Here is a 15,539-nt window from a genome sequence, read left to right as displayed (position 1 = left end):
CGTGGAGCTAGTAGACTAGTACAGTCAGCCATACAAACAGAGGAGTCCTCACTAGCCACGTGCAGAATTTGTAAACCGGTAAATAGACAGCAAAAAAATAATTTTATTATGGATAATTTTTTCTACAGTTGTTTGACCCTTAAGCTAATCCAATGTCAAGCGGAAGTGACGTTTTATCAAAATGGCGGTGATTTGACACAGCTATAATTAACGGCTCATGAATATTTAATATCCAAGGCCCATGCAAACAAAATATGTGTATGTATATATATATATATTATATATATATATATATATATATATATATATATTCTGTTCAGTAGGTGTACTTATTAATCTGTTATTTAGCAAGATATGTCTGATTATATGGAATATCTTCATTATATTATAATGCTCAAAATGGAGTGGTTGCAGCAACTGATTCATGGACACTCTGGTGACATGATGTTTCTAAAGATATTAACAACATATGTAATGACTAGTTAATATTATGTTTTATAATTCAACAAGTATATTTCTTACTGGAATGGTTTCCATAGTGACATCTCTAACTAAACATTGAATAAACCTAGTTAAAGTTAAAAAACAGTGTGATGTTTACTACCTTGTATCAGTTAACCTGATAATGAATGATCACAGTTGTATGATTCTTCCATTCATACTTATCCTCCATGTCACAACATTATTCTCTCACTTGCAATGAAACTTCCTTTCACTGTTACTATAGAAAGACAACAGCATTAATTGCTCATAAGAGTGAAAGGAGTGCAGAGTTAATAGACTAGTACAGTAAGGCATAAAAATGGAATGACCCTCACTAAACACTGTTAGTAGACCAAGAATTAGACAATGATCATTCAGTATCATAGTTTGCTAGTAATAAGTATATTAATACCTTCAAAAAAAAACGTTCTGAACGGGTATTACTGTTTTAGTAACTAAATTCAGTGTCACAACATGTACATTGTGTTATGTTGACTATTGCACAAGCAAGAAAACATAGGAGACAACACTGATCTGTAAAATGTGACCTGATTTGCAAAAAGGGACCACTTCTGTCAAAACATTGTGACCTGCATGACTTTTGAACAAAAATACTGTTAAAACATCTCAAACATCTCAGTTTTGTATACATACAGTTGATACATATGCATAACTATTCTATATGTATGCAAAACTGTTTATTGTTATGTTTTAGCAGTGTTTTTTAACAAATAAGGTCACAAATGTTGTGACAGAAGTGGTCCCTTTTTGCAAATCAGGTCACAAATCATTTACTTCAAGTTATATGCACAAATTGTCTAGAATTTTTATGCTGCCTTAACTGAAAGTTATAGTTGATAAGTGAACAATAATAGTTATTAGTTAAAATGATGAAACTACAACTGAAATAAAACTGTTAGTAAGAAAAAAGCGACTAATGAAAATAAGTGTTATATCTATGAATATACATATTAACAAATGTTTCTTTTATTTTGTGCACTCAATTTATCTAAATGTGACCTGATTTGCAAAAAGGAACCACTTCTGTCAAAATATTTGTGACCTGATTGTGAAAGAATAACACTGTTAAAACATGCCGAAAAAGCAGTTTTGCCTACATATAGAATAGTTATGGATATATAACAACTGTATGTATACAAACTGTTTTTTAAGATGTATTAACAGTTGATTTTTCACAAATCAGGTCACAAATATTAAATACTATTTTTGGTAGATAGTGCTGTGCTGCAAAAACAGTAATGATAAAACTGTATTAAATTTCATTGAGACTTGACCGATTTTTGACAGTGAACGATATACAATTTGTAGCTTACTCTAGCTAGCTACATAAACTATTAAATTCCATAATATATTAATAATCAATATAATGTGCTGTTTACAACTTTGTCAATTGAAATAAAGCACTTTGATTGGTCAACATGGTACAAGTCAGTAGTTATAAAGCTCAGTCTCCTTAGCCTTTTATACACATGCACCTCTGACCTGTGGCTATAAGTAACCCACTCACACATCTACCTCAATGTTGGTATATAACCTATACATGTGCATGCAATGAACATCAGTAATCATGTAGTCTACTAGATAGAATCTGAGATCAGAATTTATTAAGATGAAACCACAACATCATTAATGAGAATATATTGAGGCAATTATAAATGGTATACAACATTATAGAGTAGACATTAGAACCTTCAAACAGTCCACCAATTCAACATAACTATATATATGTTTATATGAGGAGTACCACCATATTAAGTATATTAGTAACAAACAATATAAGTATGTATTATGTATTGCTTGTTTTGTATGCAAATATAAAAAATAAAGGCAAAGAAACAAATTGTCAAGAAGTAGTTACTTAACATAAAGTTCAATAATATCTAGAGGAGTATCTTCATACTTGAGGCTTCATTTCCACATATTCTCAGTTCAATGTCTTCAGTTGTAGTCTCGTTAAGAATCTTAACAAACCATGGCATCTTAGGGTTAATACAACATGGTCCTTCGTTTCCATTACATTGTTTTCCATCCCATAATGGATCATCGGAGTATAAGACTGACTGCCACCATTGTCCTGCAGGCAATCCAGATTCACAATAGTGATCACTTCCTACAAAACTAGGCACAGTTTGTTCCAGCACTAATATTATTACATGGACATAATAATGTATATATACCATTGAAATTGACAAAACCTTCATTCAAACCATTAGCATAAGTCCAGATATGTTACGAGGATTACTACCATAAGTAATAGTAACACCATCAAATATATGTGTTACAGTTCTCGATGTTTGGAGTAGCATTACTATCATACAAAGGTGGGAATCCATCTGGTGATCTGTACTGATAACCTTTTAATTGACCACAAACTTTACTGTAACTATTCCCTCCAGAGGAAAAATAATGTTGATACAAATGTTCCTGAATTAGAAATACCACAAACTCCATGATCTATGTTGTTAAATTGTCGTAATGTTAGTCCAGGAGGAAAGGTGGGCACCAGGTTCACTCATGTTGAGATAGCCTATTCTCATCCAACCTCCTTTACCGTCACAGTTACTACCCTCCATATTACAATAGACATTGACAATACTACCATTACTTAAAGTGAGGCTATAATATCTGATGTACTAGTAGGGATGGCTTGTAGTAGAGCAATGCAGGAATTTTATAGAAATGTATGTTTGATACAAGATGTAGGTACTGATGATGGACAAAATATGAACTTGACTTCATTGCTTTCTTTCAACTTAAACTTCTTTCCATTGTTACTAGGAATACAAACAGTATTGTTCATAGAGTGAGGGAGGACGTGGAGCTAGTAGACTAGTACAGTCAGCCATACAAGTGGATGAGCCTTCACTAGTGACAATTGGTAGACCAATAATAAGACAGCAAAAAACAATCATGTTTATGATAAGTTTTTTCTAGGTCAGTTCTGTTGTGTTGTCTCTAGCAGAGGAAGGTTTGTATTGTAGATCTTTCAGTGCCGTAGGAAGCGGTAGGCCAGACCCTCACCACTTTTCAGATCAAGACTGATAATAATTATTATTGGAAGACGCACCTCCTTCTGTAAACAAGCATGACAGCACATTGCAGTTACACAAAGTATTCCAGTGCTAAGCCTAACCAACCGAAGTCAATCAATTTCCCAAGGAGATCATTTAGAAAGAAAGCAAGTCATTTCATAAACATTGGTTTGACATTTTCGTGTGTGATGAAGCCAAAGATGTGGTTTATTGTCATACTTGTAGACTGGCTGAACATCAGAATAAACTTGTTGTTCCATCCAAAGAGCCAGCTTGATTACCATTGGTGTTTCGAATTGGAAAGATGCACTGATGAGATTCAGAAGTCATGAGAAAAAAACACTTGTCATCGTATAGCCGTTGAAAGGGTTGTTCCATAAACCCAGGATGTTGCAGAGATGCTAGTATCTGAGCATGAAAAAGAAAGAAGCACAATGATGTTGCTTCTTATCCTGAAATGCATTAAATTTCTCTGACGTCAAGGGCTAGCTTTACGGGGAGACAATGACGAAAGGAACAGTAACTTTATACAATCTTTTAAAAACTGTTGCCAGAGATGAAGACAATGTGAGCAAGTGGTTGCAAAGAAAGACAGAGAAGTATACTAGTCCTGAAATCCAGAACAAGATACTGAAGTTAATGGCATTATCCCTGTTACAGAAGGTAGCTGTAAACTTTCAGAGTGGTTTGTACTACACAATAATGTGTGATGAGACTACAGACTCAGCAAACAAAGAGCAACTGGTCATTGGGTGGATGAGTTTCTTGATGTTCATGAAAATTTTATTGGTTGTTTATACAAGATTCCTAACACTAAAGCTGAAGTGATTCTAAGTGTTATCAAGGATAGACTTTTGAGGTTCAACATTGGCTTCGGTAGCTATTTAGTTTTTTTAATGGTTTGTCCTTAGTTCACTTGTTTCAAAGACACACGGACAATTTGTCCTCTACTTTGTAAGCTAAGGATATATCTGCTGCAGATATATCTGTTGTTTTTATGACCATTAAGGTACTGAAATCATTAAGAAATGATGATTGCTTTTTGGGAAAGCATCCTTATGAAAGCTAAAGATTTTGATGTTAATGAGCCAATTTTGCCTCACAAAAGGAGAAGATCACAACGGTATGAAGATGGTGGCTTGTCTAGTGATTATCACTCTGACACTGCTGAGCACCATTTCAAGCTTATCTATTTTGAAGCCCTTGACCTATCTGTCAGCTGCATATAGCAACGCTTTAATCAACCAGGATACAAGATATACGAACAATTGAAAAGGTGTTTTCTAATGCAGCCAGTTGTGAGACTACCACAGTCTGTTACCTGATATAGTCAACTTTTATGGAACCGATTTTGATGCTATACAATTAGAAACGCAACTGGAGGTATTGGGATGAATTTCACAAGCGACAAGAATCATCCAAACAAGAGTGTTAGACTGAAGGACATCATTGGTTTTTCAAGTCTCTATCTGTATCTCAAATATCACTATATAGCGAGGTTGTCATTCTACTAAAAATAATTATGGTAATACCAGCAACAAATGCTTTGTCCGAAAGATCCTTTTCAACTTTACACAGAATAAAGACTTACTTTTACGATCTACGATGTCTCAAGAAAGATTAAATCACTGTATTCTACTTAATGTGTACAAAGAGAGGAAACAGAGATATTGACTTGATAAACAAAGCACAATCTTTCATTTTCTGTTTTGGACGATTTTAGTCATAATTAATTATTAACCACACTCATGAATATTAAGGCCCCCTCCCAAAAGAATTTTCGCGCCGCGCGCCGCACAGCTTCTCATGGCCGCACCACCTTTTGTCTGCTTTCCTTGTTTCACTATTCTTTTTTATTGTATATGTAAAACATCAACGTGGCCACTGGCCAACTGAGCATGCGCAAATACATAAACATAAGATACCACAAGTTAAGTGTTGAAATAAATAATAAAAAAACGTCTGGGGTTCTCCTTGTTAAGATCATCAATTGTATGCCTAAGAGGAGCTAGATCGTCCCGTCATAGACCAATCACCTTCAAAGCTGACTCTGGTCATATCGACCTGCTCTCTCTGAGAGTGGCAGGGTCACATAAACATATTCTTAGGACATTCTTTTAACTTGTTTTATTTTCTGCTGTATTGTCTGACTTTCTTATTCCTTCATTCTTGTTTGACTTACTTATTCTTACCTATACAACAGTACCTACAACAGTACCTAAAACAGTACCAAACAGTACCTACAACAGTACCTACAGCAGTACCTACAACAGTACCTGTACAACAGTACCAACAGTACCTACAACAGTACCTACAACAGTACTTACAACAGTCTATACAACAGTACCTACAGCAGTATCTACAACAGTACCAACAGTACCTATACAAAAGTATCTACAACAGTACCTACAACAGTACCTATACAACAGTACCTACAACAGTACCTACAACAGTACCTATACAACAGTACCTAGAACAGTACCTACAAAAGTACCTACAACAGTACCTACTATAGTACCTATACAACAGTATCTACAACAGTACCTACAACTGTACCTATACAACAGTACCTACAAAAGTACCTACAACAGTACAGTACCTACAACAAGAATTATCTAAAATTCCTTTTCAAACATTTCTTGTGTTTACAATACATAAGAGAGAGAGAGAGAGAGTGAGAGCATGTGCATTGTGATAATCAAAATCATCACTGTGTTACATCAAATAATTTCCTACATACATGCAACCTGTATACCACACAAACCAGTGTCCCATATAACATTACTGGACATAGATCCTTGATGGTAATCTTCACATCTAAGATTAAGTTATCATTTAATTCACAGTCACAGGACAGATTTGTTATTGGACCAAAAAGCTTCACAGGATATTTTACTGATGAATATAACTCCATCAGACAAAAATGTTCATCAAGTTTTATCTCTATGGTTACATTATGTAAACAATCAATTAATTAATATAAAGTTCATGAAAATTATATCTAAAGGAGTATCTTCATCATTTGACCCTTCATTACCACAAACTCTCACTTCAATGTCTACAGTGGTAGTTTTATTGACAGTCTTTATAAACCACAACATCTTAGAGTTAGTACAACATGTTCCTTCATTTCCAGTACATCGTTGACCATCACTTAATGGATTATCAGGATATAATTTATAATCACTTGGTAGTCCCTTATATATAGGTACATATCAAGACTCACAATAATACTCACTACCTAGAAGGACACATGTATGGATTTGTATCATTTATTTAATTAACCACATCAAAGCAAATTTACAATTCTCCCATTATTCTTTCCTCAATCCTTGTTCATTACTACAATACTGTATATCTTTATCTTAATAGAAATGTTGCAAGGCAACAGTGTCTATGCAGGAATCAATTATTATTCCTTTTCAGAGATTTTTTGTATTTACATACAATACATAAGACTTTGCAGTAATATTAATCGAAAAACTGTAATGTTGTTATAGTTTTAAATGCATTATGGGGATTGATGGACTAAGAATCAACAAAACGAAAAAAATAAAGTTTTACAAAAGCCCATATAACTTTAGTAGTCGATCAAATTTCACTCAATCAAAGATACAAAATACCTCCTAAAATAAAAGTATATTTATTATATGCATCAACATCATCTACATACATTGTTGCTAAAGAACATAAAGATCAATGACTTCCAAAGGAGTATCTTCATCCCATGAGTGTTCACTACCACACATTCTTACTTCAATATCTTCAGTGGTAGTTTCATTGAGTGTAGTCATAAACCAAGGCATATTAGGGTTAGTACAACAAGGCCCTTCTTCTCCTTCACATCCTTGACCATCCCACAAGGGATCATTGGGATATAAGACACACAGATATGGTAATCCTGGAGATAATGCAGACTCACAATAATAATTACTTCCTACAAAGCTAGGTACAGTGTTCCTGTATTGTTAATATTGCATGGGCAATTATACCGTCCAGCATCAATAATAAATTCATCTTTCTCTCTTGCACCACATGCATAAGTCCAGATATGTTTACGAGGACTACTACCATAAGTAATAGTAACACCATCAACATATGTGTTACAGTTCTCAATGTTTGGATTGACACAACTACCATGCAAAGGTGAAAACCCATCAGGTGCACCAAACTGATAAGCCTTTATCTGACCACAGACTTTACTATAATGATAACCTTGAGCTGAATAAACTATAGATGAAGAAGTAGGTCGACCACAAACTCCATGACCTATGTTGTAAAAATTGTCGTAATGTCATTCCAGGAGGACAAGTAGCACCAGGTTCACTCATATTGAGGTACCCTACTCTCATCCAGCCTCCCTTACCATCACAATTACTACCCTTCATATCACAATACACAGATATAAGAGAACCATTAGGAGATAGTATTGTATAATAGCCTGATTCAGCTGTAACATTTTGATTGAAGATCTCTGAACAACTTAAAGAGAACCTTTGACAAGAGGCAGGAAGGTGGTTGGGACAGAAAATAAATCTTACAACATTGTTTTCTCTTGTCTGGAACTTCTTTCCACTGTTACTAGGAATACAACCAGTATTGTTCATAGAGTGAGGGAGGACGTGGAGTTAGTAGACTAGTACAGTCAGCCATACAAACAGAGGAGCTCTCACTAGTCACGATTAGTAAACCAGTAATTAGACAGCAAATAACAATTATCTTCATGCTAATTTTTTCTAGCTAAGTCCAGCAATGAGCGCTGAAATAAGTATATACATATCACTACAGTATTATATAGTAAACCGCTAATTATTTCTGTGTGACATCATGAATATTTGATTTACATAGCAACCTGCTACCAGGAGCGCGCGCATGAGCCGATCGAAGGAGCGTCCAACTCGCATTATATATTTGTATCTTAGAGTTAGTATAATATGGTCCTTCATTTCCAGTACATCATTGACCATCATTTAATGGATTATCAGGATATAATTTATAATCACTTGGTAGTCCCTTATATATAGGTACATGTCAAGACTCACAATAGTACTCACTACGTAGAAGGACACATGTATGGATTTGTATCATTTATTTAATTAACCACATCGAAGCAAATTTACAATTCTCCCATTATTCTCCTCATTCCCCATCATCCTCTTCCTACAATTACTGTATATCTTATCTTAATAGAAATGTTGCAAGGCAACAGTGTCTATGCAGGAATCAATTTGTATTTACAATACATAAGAAAGAGCATGTGCACTTTATAGTAATATTAATCAAAGCTGTAATGTTGTAATAGTTTTAAATGCATTTTGGGGATTGATGGACTAAGAATCAACAAAACGAAAAAATAAAGTTTTACAAAAGCCTATGTAACTTTAGTAGTCGATCAAAATTTCACTCAATCAAAGATACAAAATATCTCCTAAATTAAAAGTATATTTATTATATGCATCGACATCATCCTACATACATTGTTGTTAACGTATGTAAAGATCAATGACTTTCCAAAGGAGTATCTTCATCCCATGAGTGTTCACTACCACACATTCTTACTTCAATATCTTCAGTGGTAGCCCATTTTAGTGTAGTCATAAACCAAGGCATATTAGGGTTAGTACAACAAGGCCCTTCATCTCCTTCACATCCTTGACCATCCCCACAAGGGATCATTGGGATATAAGACAGACAGATATGGTAATCCTGGAGATAATGCAGACTCACAATAATAATTACTTCCTACAAAGCTAGGTACAGTTGTTCCTGTATTGTTAATATTGCATGGACAATTATACCGTCCAGCATCAATAATAAATTCATCTTTCTCTCTTGCACCACATGCATAAGTCCAGATATGTTTACGAGGACTACTACCATAAGTAATAGTAACACCATCAACATATGTGTTACAGTTCTCAATGTTGGATTGATATAAACTACCATGCAAAGGTGGAAAACCCATCAGGTGCACCAAATGATAAGCCTTTATCTGACCACAGACTTTACTATAATGATAACCTTGAGCTGAATAAACTATAGATGAAGAAGTAGGTCGACCACAAACTCCATGACCTATGTTGTAAAATTGTCGTAATGTCATTCCAGGAGGACAAGTAGCACCAGGTTCACTCATATTGAGGTACCTACTCTCATCCAGCCTCCCTACCATCACAATTACTACCCTTCATCTCACAATACACAGATATAAGAGAACCATTAGGAGATAGTATTGTATAATAGCCTGATTCAGCTGTAACATTTTGTTCGAAGAGCTCTGAACAACTTAAAGATCTAGAGAGAACCTTTGACAAGAGGAAGGAGGATGGTTGGGACAGAGAATAAATCTTACAACATTGTTTTCTCTTGTCTGGAATTCTTTCCACTGTTACTAGGAATACAACAGTATTGTTCATAGAGTGAAGGAGGACGTGGAGTTAGTAGACTAGTACAGTTATCCATACAAACAGAGGAGCTCTCACTAGTCACGATTAGTAAAAGTAATTAGACAGCAAATAACAATTATCTTCATGCTAATTTTTTTCTAGCTAAGTCCAGCAATGAGCGCTGAAATAAGTATATACATATCGCTACAGTATTATATAAGTAAACCGCTAATTATTCTGTGGTGACATCATGAATATTGATTTACAAGGCAACCTGCTACCAGGAAGCGCGCGCATGAGCCGATCGAAGGAGCGTCCAACTCGCATTATATACTTGTTCAGGGAATATTCCATATAAGGAATATACTACTTAAATACGTGACGAAGCTATTACAACTATCAATGGCGAGTAAAATTATAAGAAACTAAGAAAGAAAGAAGTCATTTACATGAGAAATGTTAAATGAATTGGACTTGGGAGACTATGGAGGCTGTTGTCATTAAAAAGGTGGAAAACAATTGAACATCATGCATCTCTTTATTCAACAAGACTAGTTCTCTGGCACAAAGACTAATCTCAAGCTAGGGAAGTTGCTGGAGTTCTTAGAAAGAACTTTCTGCCAACTTTTTCGGATCTATTACAAGGATTATGACCGTTTTGGTCATTTCCTTGCTGCGTGGTGCAAGGAGATAGGCACTTTGGTTTGTAACTCCTTGTCCACACAGAACACCAGCACACTTTGGAGTTACCAGTGAGATCTCTGGTTTGGACAGGAGTGCTCTGGTCTCAACTGTTGTTGTTATTGTTGTTAATTTTATCTATTTAACTAAGAGGTTAAAGCCCACAAGCTATTAAAATGGAAAAGCTTAGCAGAGTTATGTCCATATATGGACATACATTTAAGCCTTGATTTGACAATAGTTAGTTAAGGGAGTTTTGATGCTCCTTTCTGTGCTTTGCGATGCTCCTACTGCTACTAATGTAATTGGCACCAATGCAGATAAATATATATAAATATGTACATACACACACACGTTAATATATTGTATATATATATATATATATATATATAACATATATCCTGTTCAATAGTGATCTGTTATTTAGCAAGAGATATTCTGATTGTGGAATATTTGTTGTATTATTAAAAATAGATTGTTTGCAGTGACAGATTCATGGATATTTTGCTGATGTGTATGTTTCCAAAAACGTTAAACAACATGTGAAATTGTTTGATTACTAGTATATTTTATAGTTTAACAAGTATTTTTTGTGCTGGAATGACTCCCATACCGACAACTCTAACTAAGCATTGTATCAGTCAATCTGATCATAACTGACCATGTATTGTATGATTCAGCCATTACTTCAATTATTCATATTTTTACTATCCTCCACATCACAGCGTGATTCTCTCACTTGAACTTCCCACTGTTACTAGGAATACAACAGTGTTGTTCATAGAGTGAGGGAGGACGTGGAGTTAGTAGATTAGTACAGTCATCCATATAAATGAAAACCCTATTGTAAGAATTAGACAACAATAGCATTGTAGTTTGATATTAATATATTAATACACTAAAAATGTCATACCAATTATTACTGGTTTAGTAACTAAAATTATTACAACATGTACATTATGATATGTTGACTATTTCATGAGCAAGACAAACACAACATATGAGACAACAATGATCTGTAAAATCGTTTATTTAAGAGATATGTACAAATTGTCTAGTACATTTATACTGCCTTAACTCAAAGTTACAGTTGACAACAAGTTTGTTTAAAGTGAACAACAATAGTTAATTATTAGTGAAAATGACGAAACTACAATGAAACAAAGGTAATGTCCAAACAGTCATGTGAGTATCGTGTGACTTAAGACTGCACAGGTCTAAGTCTTGTGCGGGTGTATCAGGATCTTCATCATTATAAATGTTCTCAGCCTTAAAAAAATAACAAAGTTAAAAAATACAAAGATTGAAGCAGTAGATGTGTTACCATTTGCCAACTTGTAATATGTTGTCTTCAGAGACACTACAAATAAACCCACGGCTGATTAGGGTTCCAAGAGAAATCAGATATTTTTGCTGTGTGACCTCCATGAATGAACTGAGAGAGAGTGAGTGAACGATATAATCTCTATCAGCTTACTTACCAATAGTTCAGGTGGACCATCCTCTGCATCCTCAGGTGATTGTTCTTCTCCAATTTTACTACAATAACAAAATAATGTACGTGTACATGTGGTTATTGTTTATTACCTGAGATCCCAAACATTTAATTTTCTATCTGTTCCACTTGATGCTAAAAATAGTTTCATTATGAGGAGACCATTGAACTTGAAATATCTCATCTTATGGGACTCAAAGGAATGGAGTTATCTTAAGATTACGCATATCCCATAATGCTACCGTCTGGAGAGAGGAGAAAAATAAGTTCTCATTTTAATATTTACTCACTTCTCAGATCTTACCTTGTCAGCTGATCCAGTGGCTAATATATACTCACTATATGGATTGAAGGCTAAACAAGTTTACCTACAAGAGATAGTGATATATTAACATATCATGTAGCTATAGTGCATATAAAGTTACCTCAGCAGTGTGAGCTTCTACAATATGACTGGCTTTAGAAGTATTTGTGACACGACTATCCCATCTGAAAGATATGAGAATAGATTGTAAACATGTGAGAGAGAGAGAGAGAGAGAGGAGAGAGAGAGAGAGAGAGAGAGAGAGAGAGAGGAGAGAGAGAGAGAGAGAGAGGGAGAGGAGAGGAGAGAGGAGAGAAAGAGAGGAGGAGGAGAGAGGAGAGAGAGAGAGAGCGAGGGGGAGGGAGGAGAGAGAGAGAGAGAGAGAGAGAGGGAGAGGAGAGAGAGAGAGAGAGAGAGAGAGAGAGAGAGAAAGGAGAGAGAGGGAGAGGGAGAGAGAGAGGGAAAGGAGAGAGAGAGAGAGAAAGAGATTCTTACATCATTAACTTTTGATCATCACTAACAGAAACAAATAAACTATCATGAAGTAAGTGCAAGCAACATCCTAAAACAAAAAATAAACAACTATATAAATCTTGACTCCACCCACCTCTACTACAGCAGTATGTCCAGTATAAATAGACTTAGCATCTAATGTTCGCTGATCCTGATAAACAGCAGACAATATAAACAATACAATTATATTAGTTACATGTTTTAATGTTACCTTGGTAATACCAGTTATATCCCATAGACAAATAGTCTAAAAAATCATACACATTAGATATAATGAGATCATAGTTCTTGTGCTTACATAATCATCTGAAGCACTTAAAAGGTGACCTTTACGACTGACGTTCCATGACAAACCATATCTACAAGAGGTCAAAGTACAAAGTTCAAAGTACATTACACTAGGTGATGTGTGTGGTGTATATTGTATAATTACTCTTAATATAAAAATACATTGAAACTGTTAATGATAAGTAAATTATAAAATGTTTCACTTTGTTATGATAAAACATTTTATGTTTACAATCACATACCCTTCCTTTGTGTGTCCTTTAAGAAGTAAATCTGGTTTGCACTCTGTACCCTCTAGAGACAAAAATCAATAAAATGGATAAATGTATGTGGTTTACCTGGTATAGATGGATGTTTACTGTAATCAAAGACAAGTACATCAGCTGATGGAGTCTTTGTAGCAATTATAAATGGATTTTGTGGCATATAACGTGCTCTAAGAGAGAGAGAGGGAGAGAGGGAGAGAGAGGCAGAGAGAGAGAGAGAGAGAGTAAATGAACAAACCAACTCTCAAAAGAACTCACCTGTTAACTTCTCCTTCGATGAATCTTAACTTCAATCTCTATCTTACCAGCTACTGAACCAAACCCCTCCATATTCTAAAACAAAAAGTTAATATATCTGTTTAATAACTATGACCACAACCTCCTTTATCACTGTCATATCTGCTTGTATCAACTTGAGCCTCTTCATTAGGTAACTTAACACTAGCTATTACGACATGATTTGTTCATCAGAACTAAAAGAAAACAAACAATAGTCTCATCCCTATACCATGTACATGATTCATTCTCATACAACATAAATGATCTTATTCCCATACCATGTACATGGCTCATTCCTATAATCACACTACAATAATACATTATATATATGGTCCATATATAGACAGAGTAGACATGTGTTATGCCTATATCTTGACATAATACATACTACATGTACATAGTCTCATTCCCATACCATATATACAAATCTCATTTCCCATGTTATGTATGCTCAAAAAAAGTTTTAATCTCATATCAATGTGATATAAACTATTAAGACAGTCTCATACCCATGCTCATTCCTCTATTAAGACAGTCTCATACCTATACTCATTGTATACAGTCTTATTCTCATACTTGTAACACAAAAGGTATGGGAATGAAGCCATTAAATGTGAACAAGATCAAACCACATTGAACAATACCTTGTATGTGTTTCCCAAAAGTAGCTTTTGAAGAGTATAATCTTTCCCATTAGGCCTATAAACAATGATCACATGATGGTCACATGACAATCATTCACTTTTCAATAGCAGGTAGCCATTGTACCGTGAGACTAGGCCACTCAAGGGCATGCGTCATAACAAGATCGTAGAGAAAGGGTGTGTTCTTCTTCCATATTTTATACTCCTCATTAATAAATTCTTTCCTCAGCAACTTCATCATAAGCTGTAATATCAAAAAAGATAAAATGGTTAATTAAGTAATTAACCACTTCTTTAAAAAACTGATCTATTTTCTTAAGCAGCTACATAAATGTAACAATTAAATTATATGTTTTAATAGTAGATCAGATTACTCTTGATGAGATTCTTGTGGACTATTATACTGAACTTTCCTGGCTACACTACACAAACCCCTCCCTCTTTTGAAATATAAACTCAAATTCAAAGAGAGTTAATATTTCAACATGTATCACAATCTGTATTAATTTGACACTAGACAAGATATAACCAGCTTTAGTATCTTAATACCAAATAGGTGACTGCTATTCTGCTGAACAGGCAAAATTCCAAAACTCTGAACATCAACAATTCATAGCAAAGCAGCCTTTCCTACTAGATAGTAAGCACTGATAATTCTAAACTAACAACATTAATACTACATAGTCTAAGTGTGGTAGCCTGCTTGATGAACAGGTACTATCTCCAATATGTACACACATGTAATAGTTTAGACTAACTACAATTACATTGTTAATAACTTACAGCCTTCTTGTGTTGAACTGGACCAGCTGACATAGTTAATCTGACAAAAAGGGGTGAAGATTTTAGTTTATAGAGGAATTAAATACCTTTTACAAATATCTTATGGGAGGTACTTCTTTTGACCAACAAATTTCAAATAAATTTTATACACGTGTATAGCTTCTTACTCCAATCTAATTGGTCAGAGACAGAAAATTACGTTTAATTAGAAAAGCAATATTACAATTCTGCAGACCCCAGCCACACCCACTTTGGCAAACATGAAGGGGATATATTTAACTTATGTCACTACTTCTGATAGTCAGAGAAAGTTAGTACCACGTTTAGAAGAACATGTAAGTTCTTAAAACAAACTATAAAACAT

At 34.6% G+C, this 15,539-nt stretch overlaps 1 pseudogene; it reads right to left on the bottom strand.

Moving 5' to 3' along the window:
• Nucleotides 1-11,782: 11,782 nt before the first annotated feature.
• On the bottom strand, nucleotides 11,783-14,631 carry LOC121391754 (annotated as a pseudogene).
• Nucleotides 14,632-15,539: the final 908 nt, after the last annotated feature.

Source organism: Gigantopelta aegis, unplaced genomic scaffold, assembly GCF_016097555.1.
Source record: "Gigantopelta aegis isolate Gae_Host unplaced genomic scaffold, Gae_host_genome ctg2928_pilon_pilon, whole genome shotgun sequence".
Taxonomy (NCBI): domain Eukaryota; kingdom Metazoa; phylum Mollusca; class Gastropoda; order Neomphalida; family Peltospiridae; genus Gigantopelta; species Gigantopelta aegis.
The sequence above is the reverse complement of the archived record's forward strand: the minus strand, read 5'-3'. Positions and strand labels throughout refer to the sequence as shown.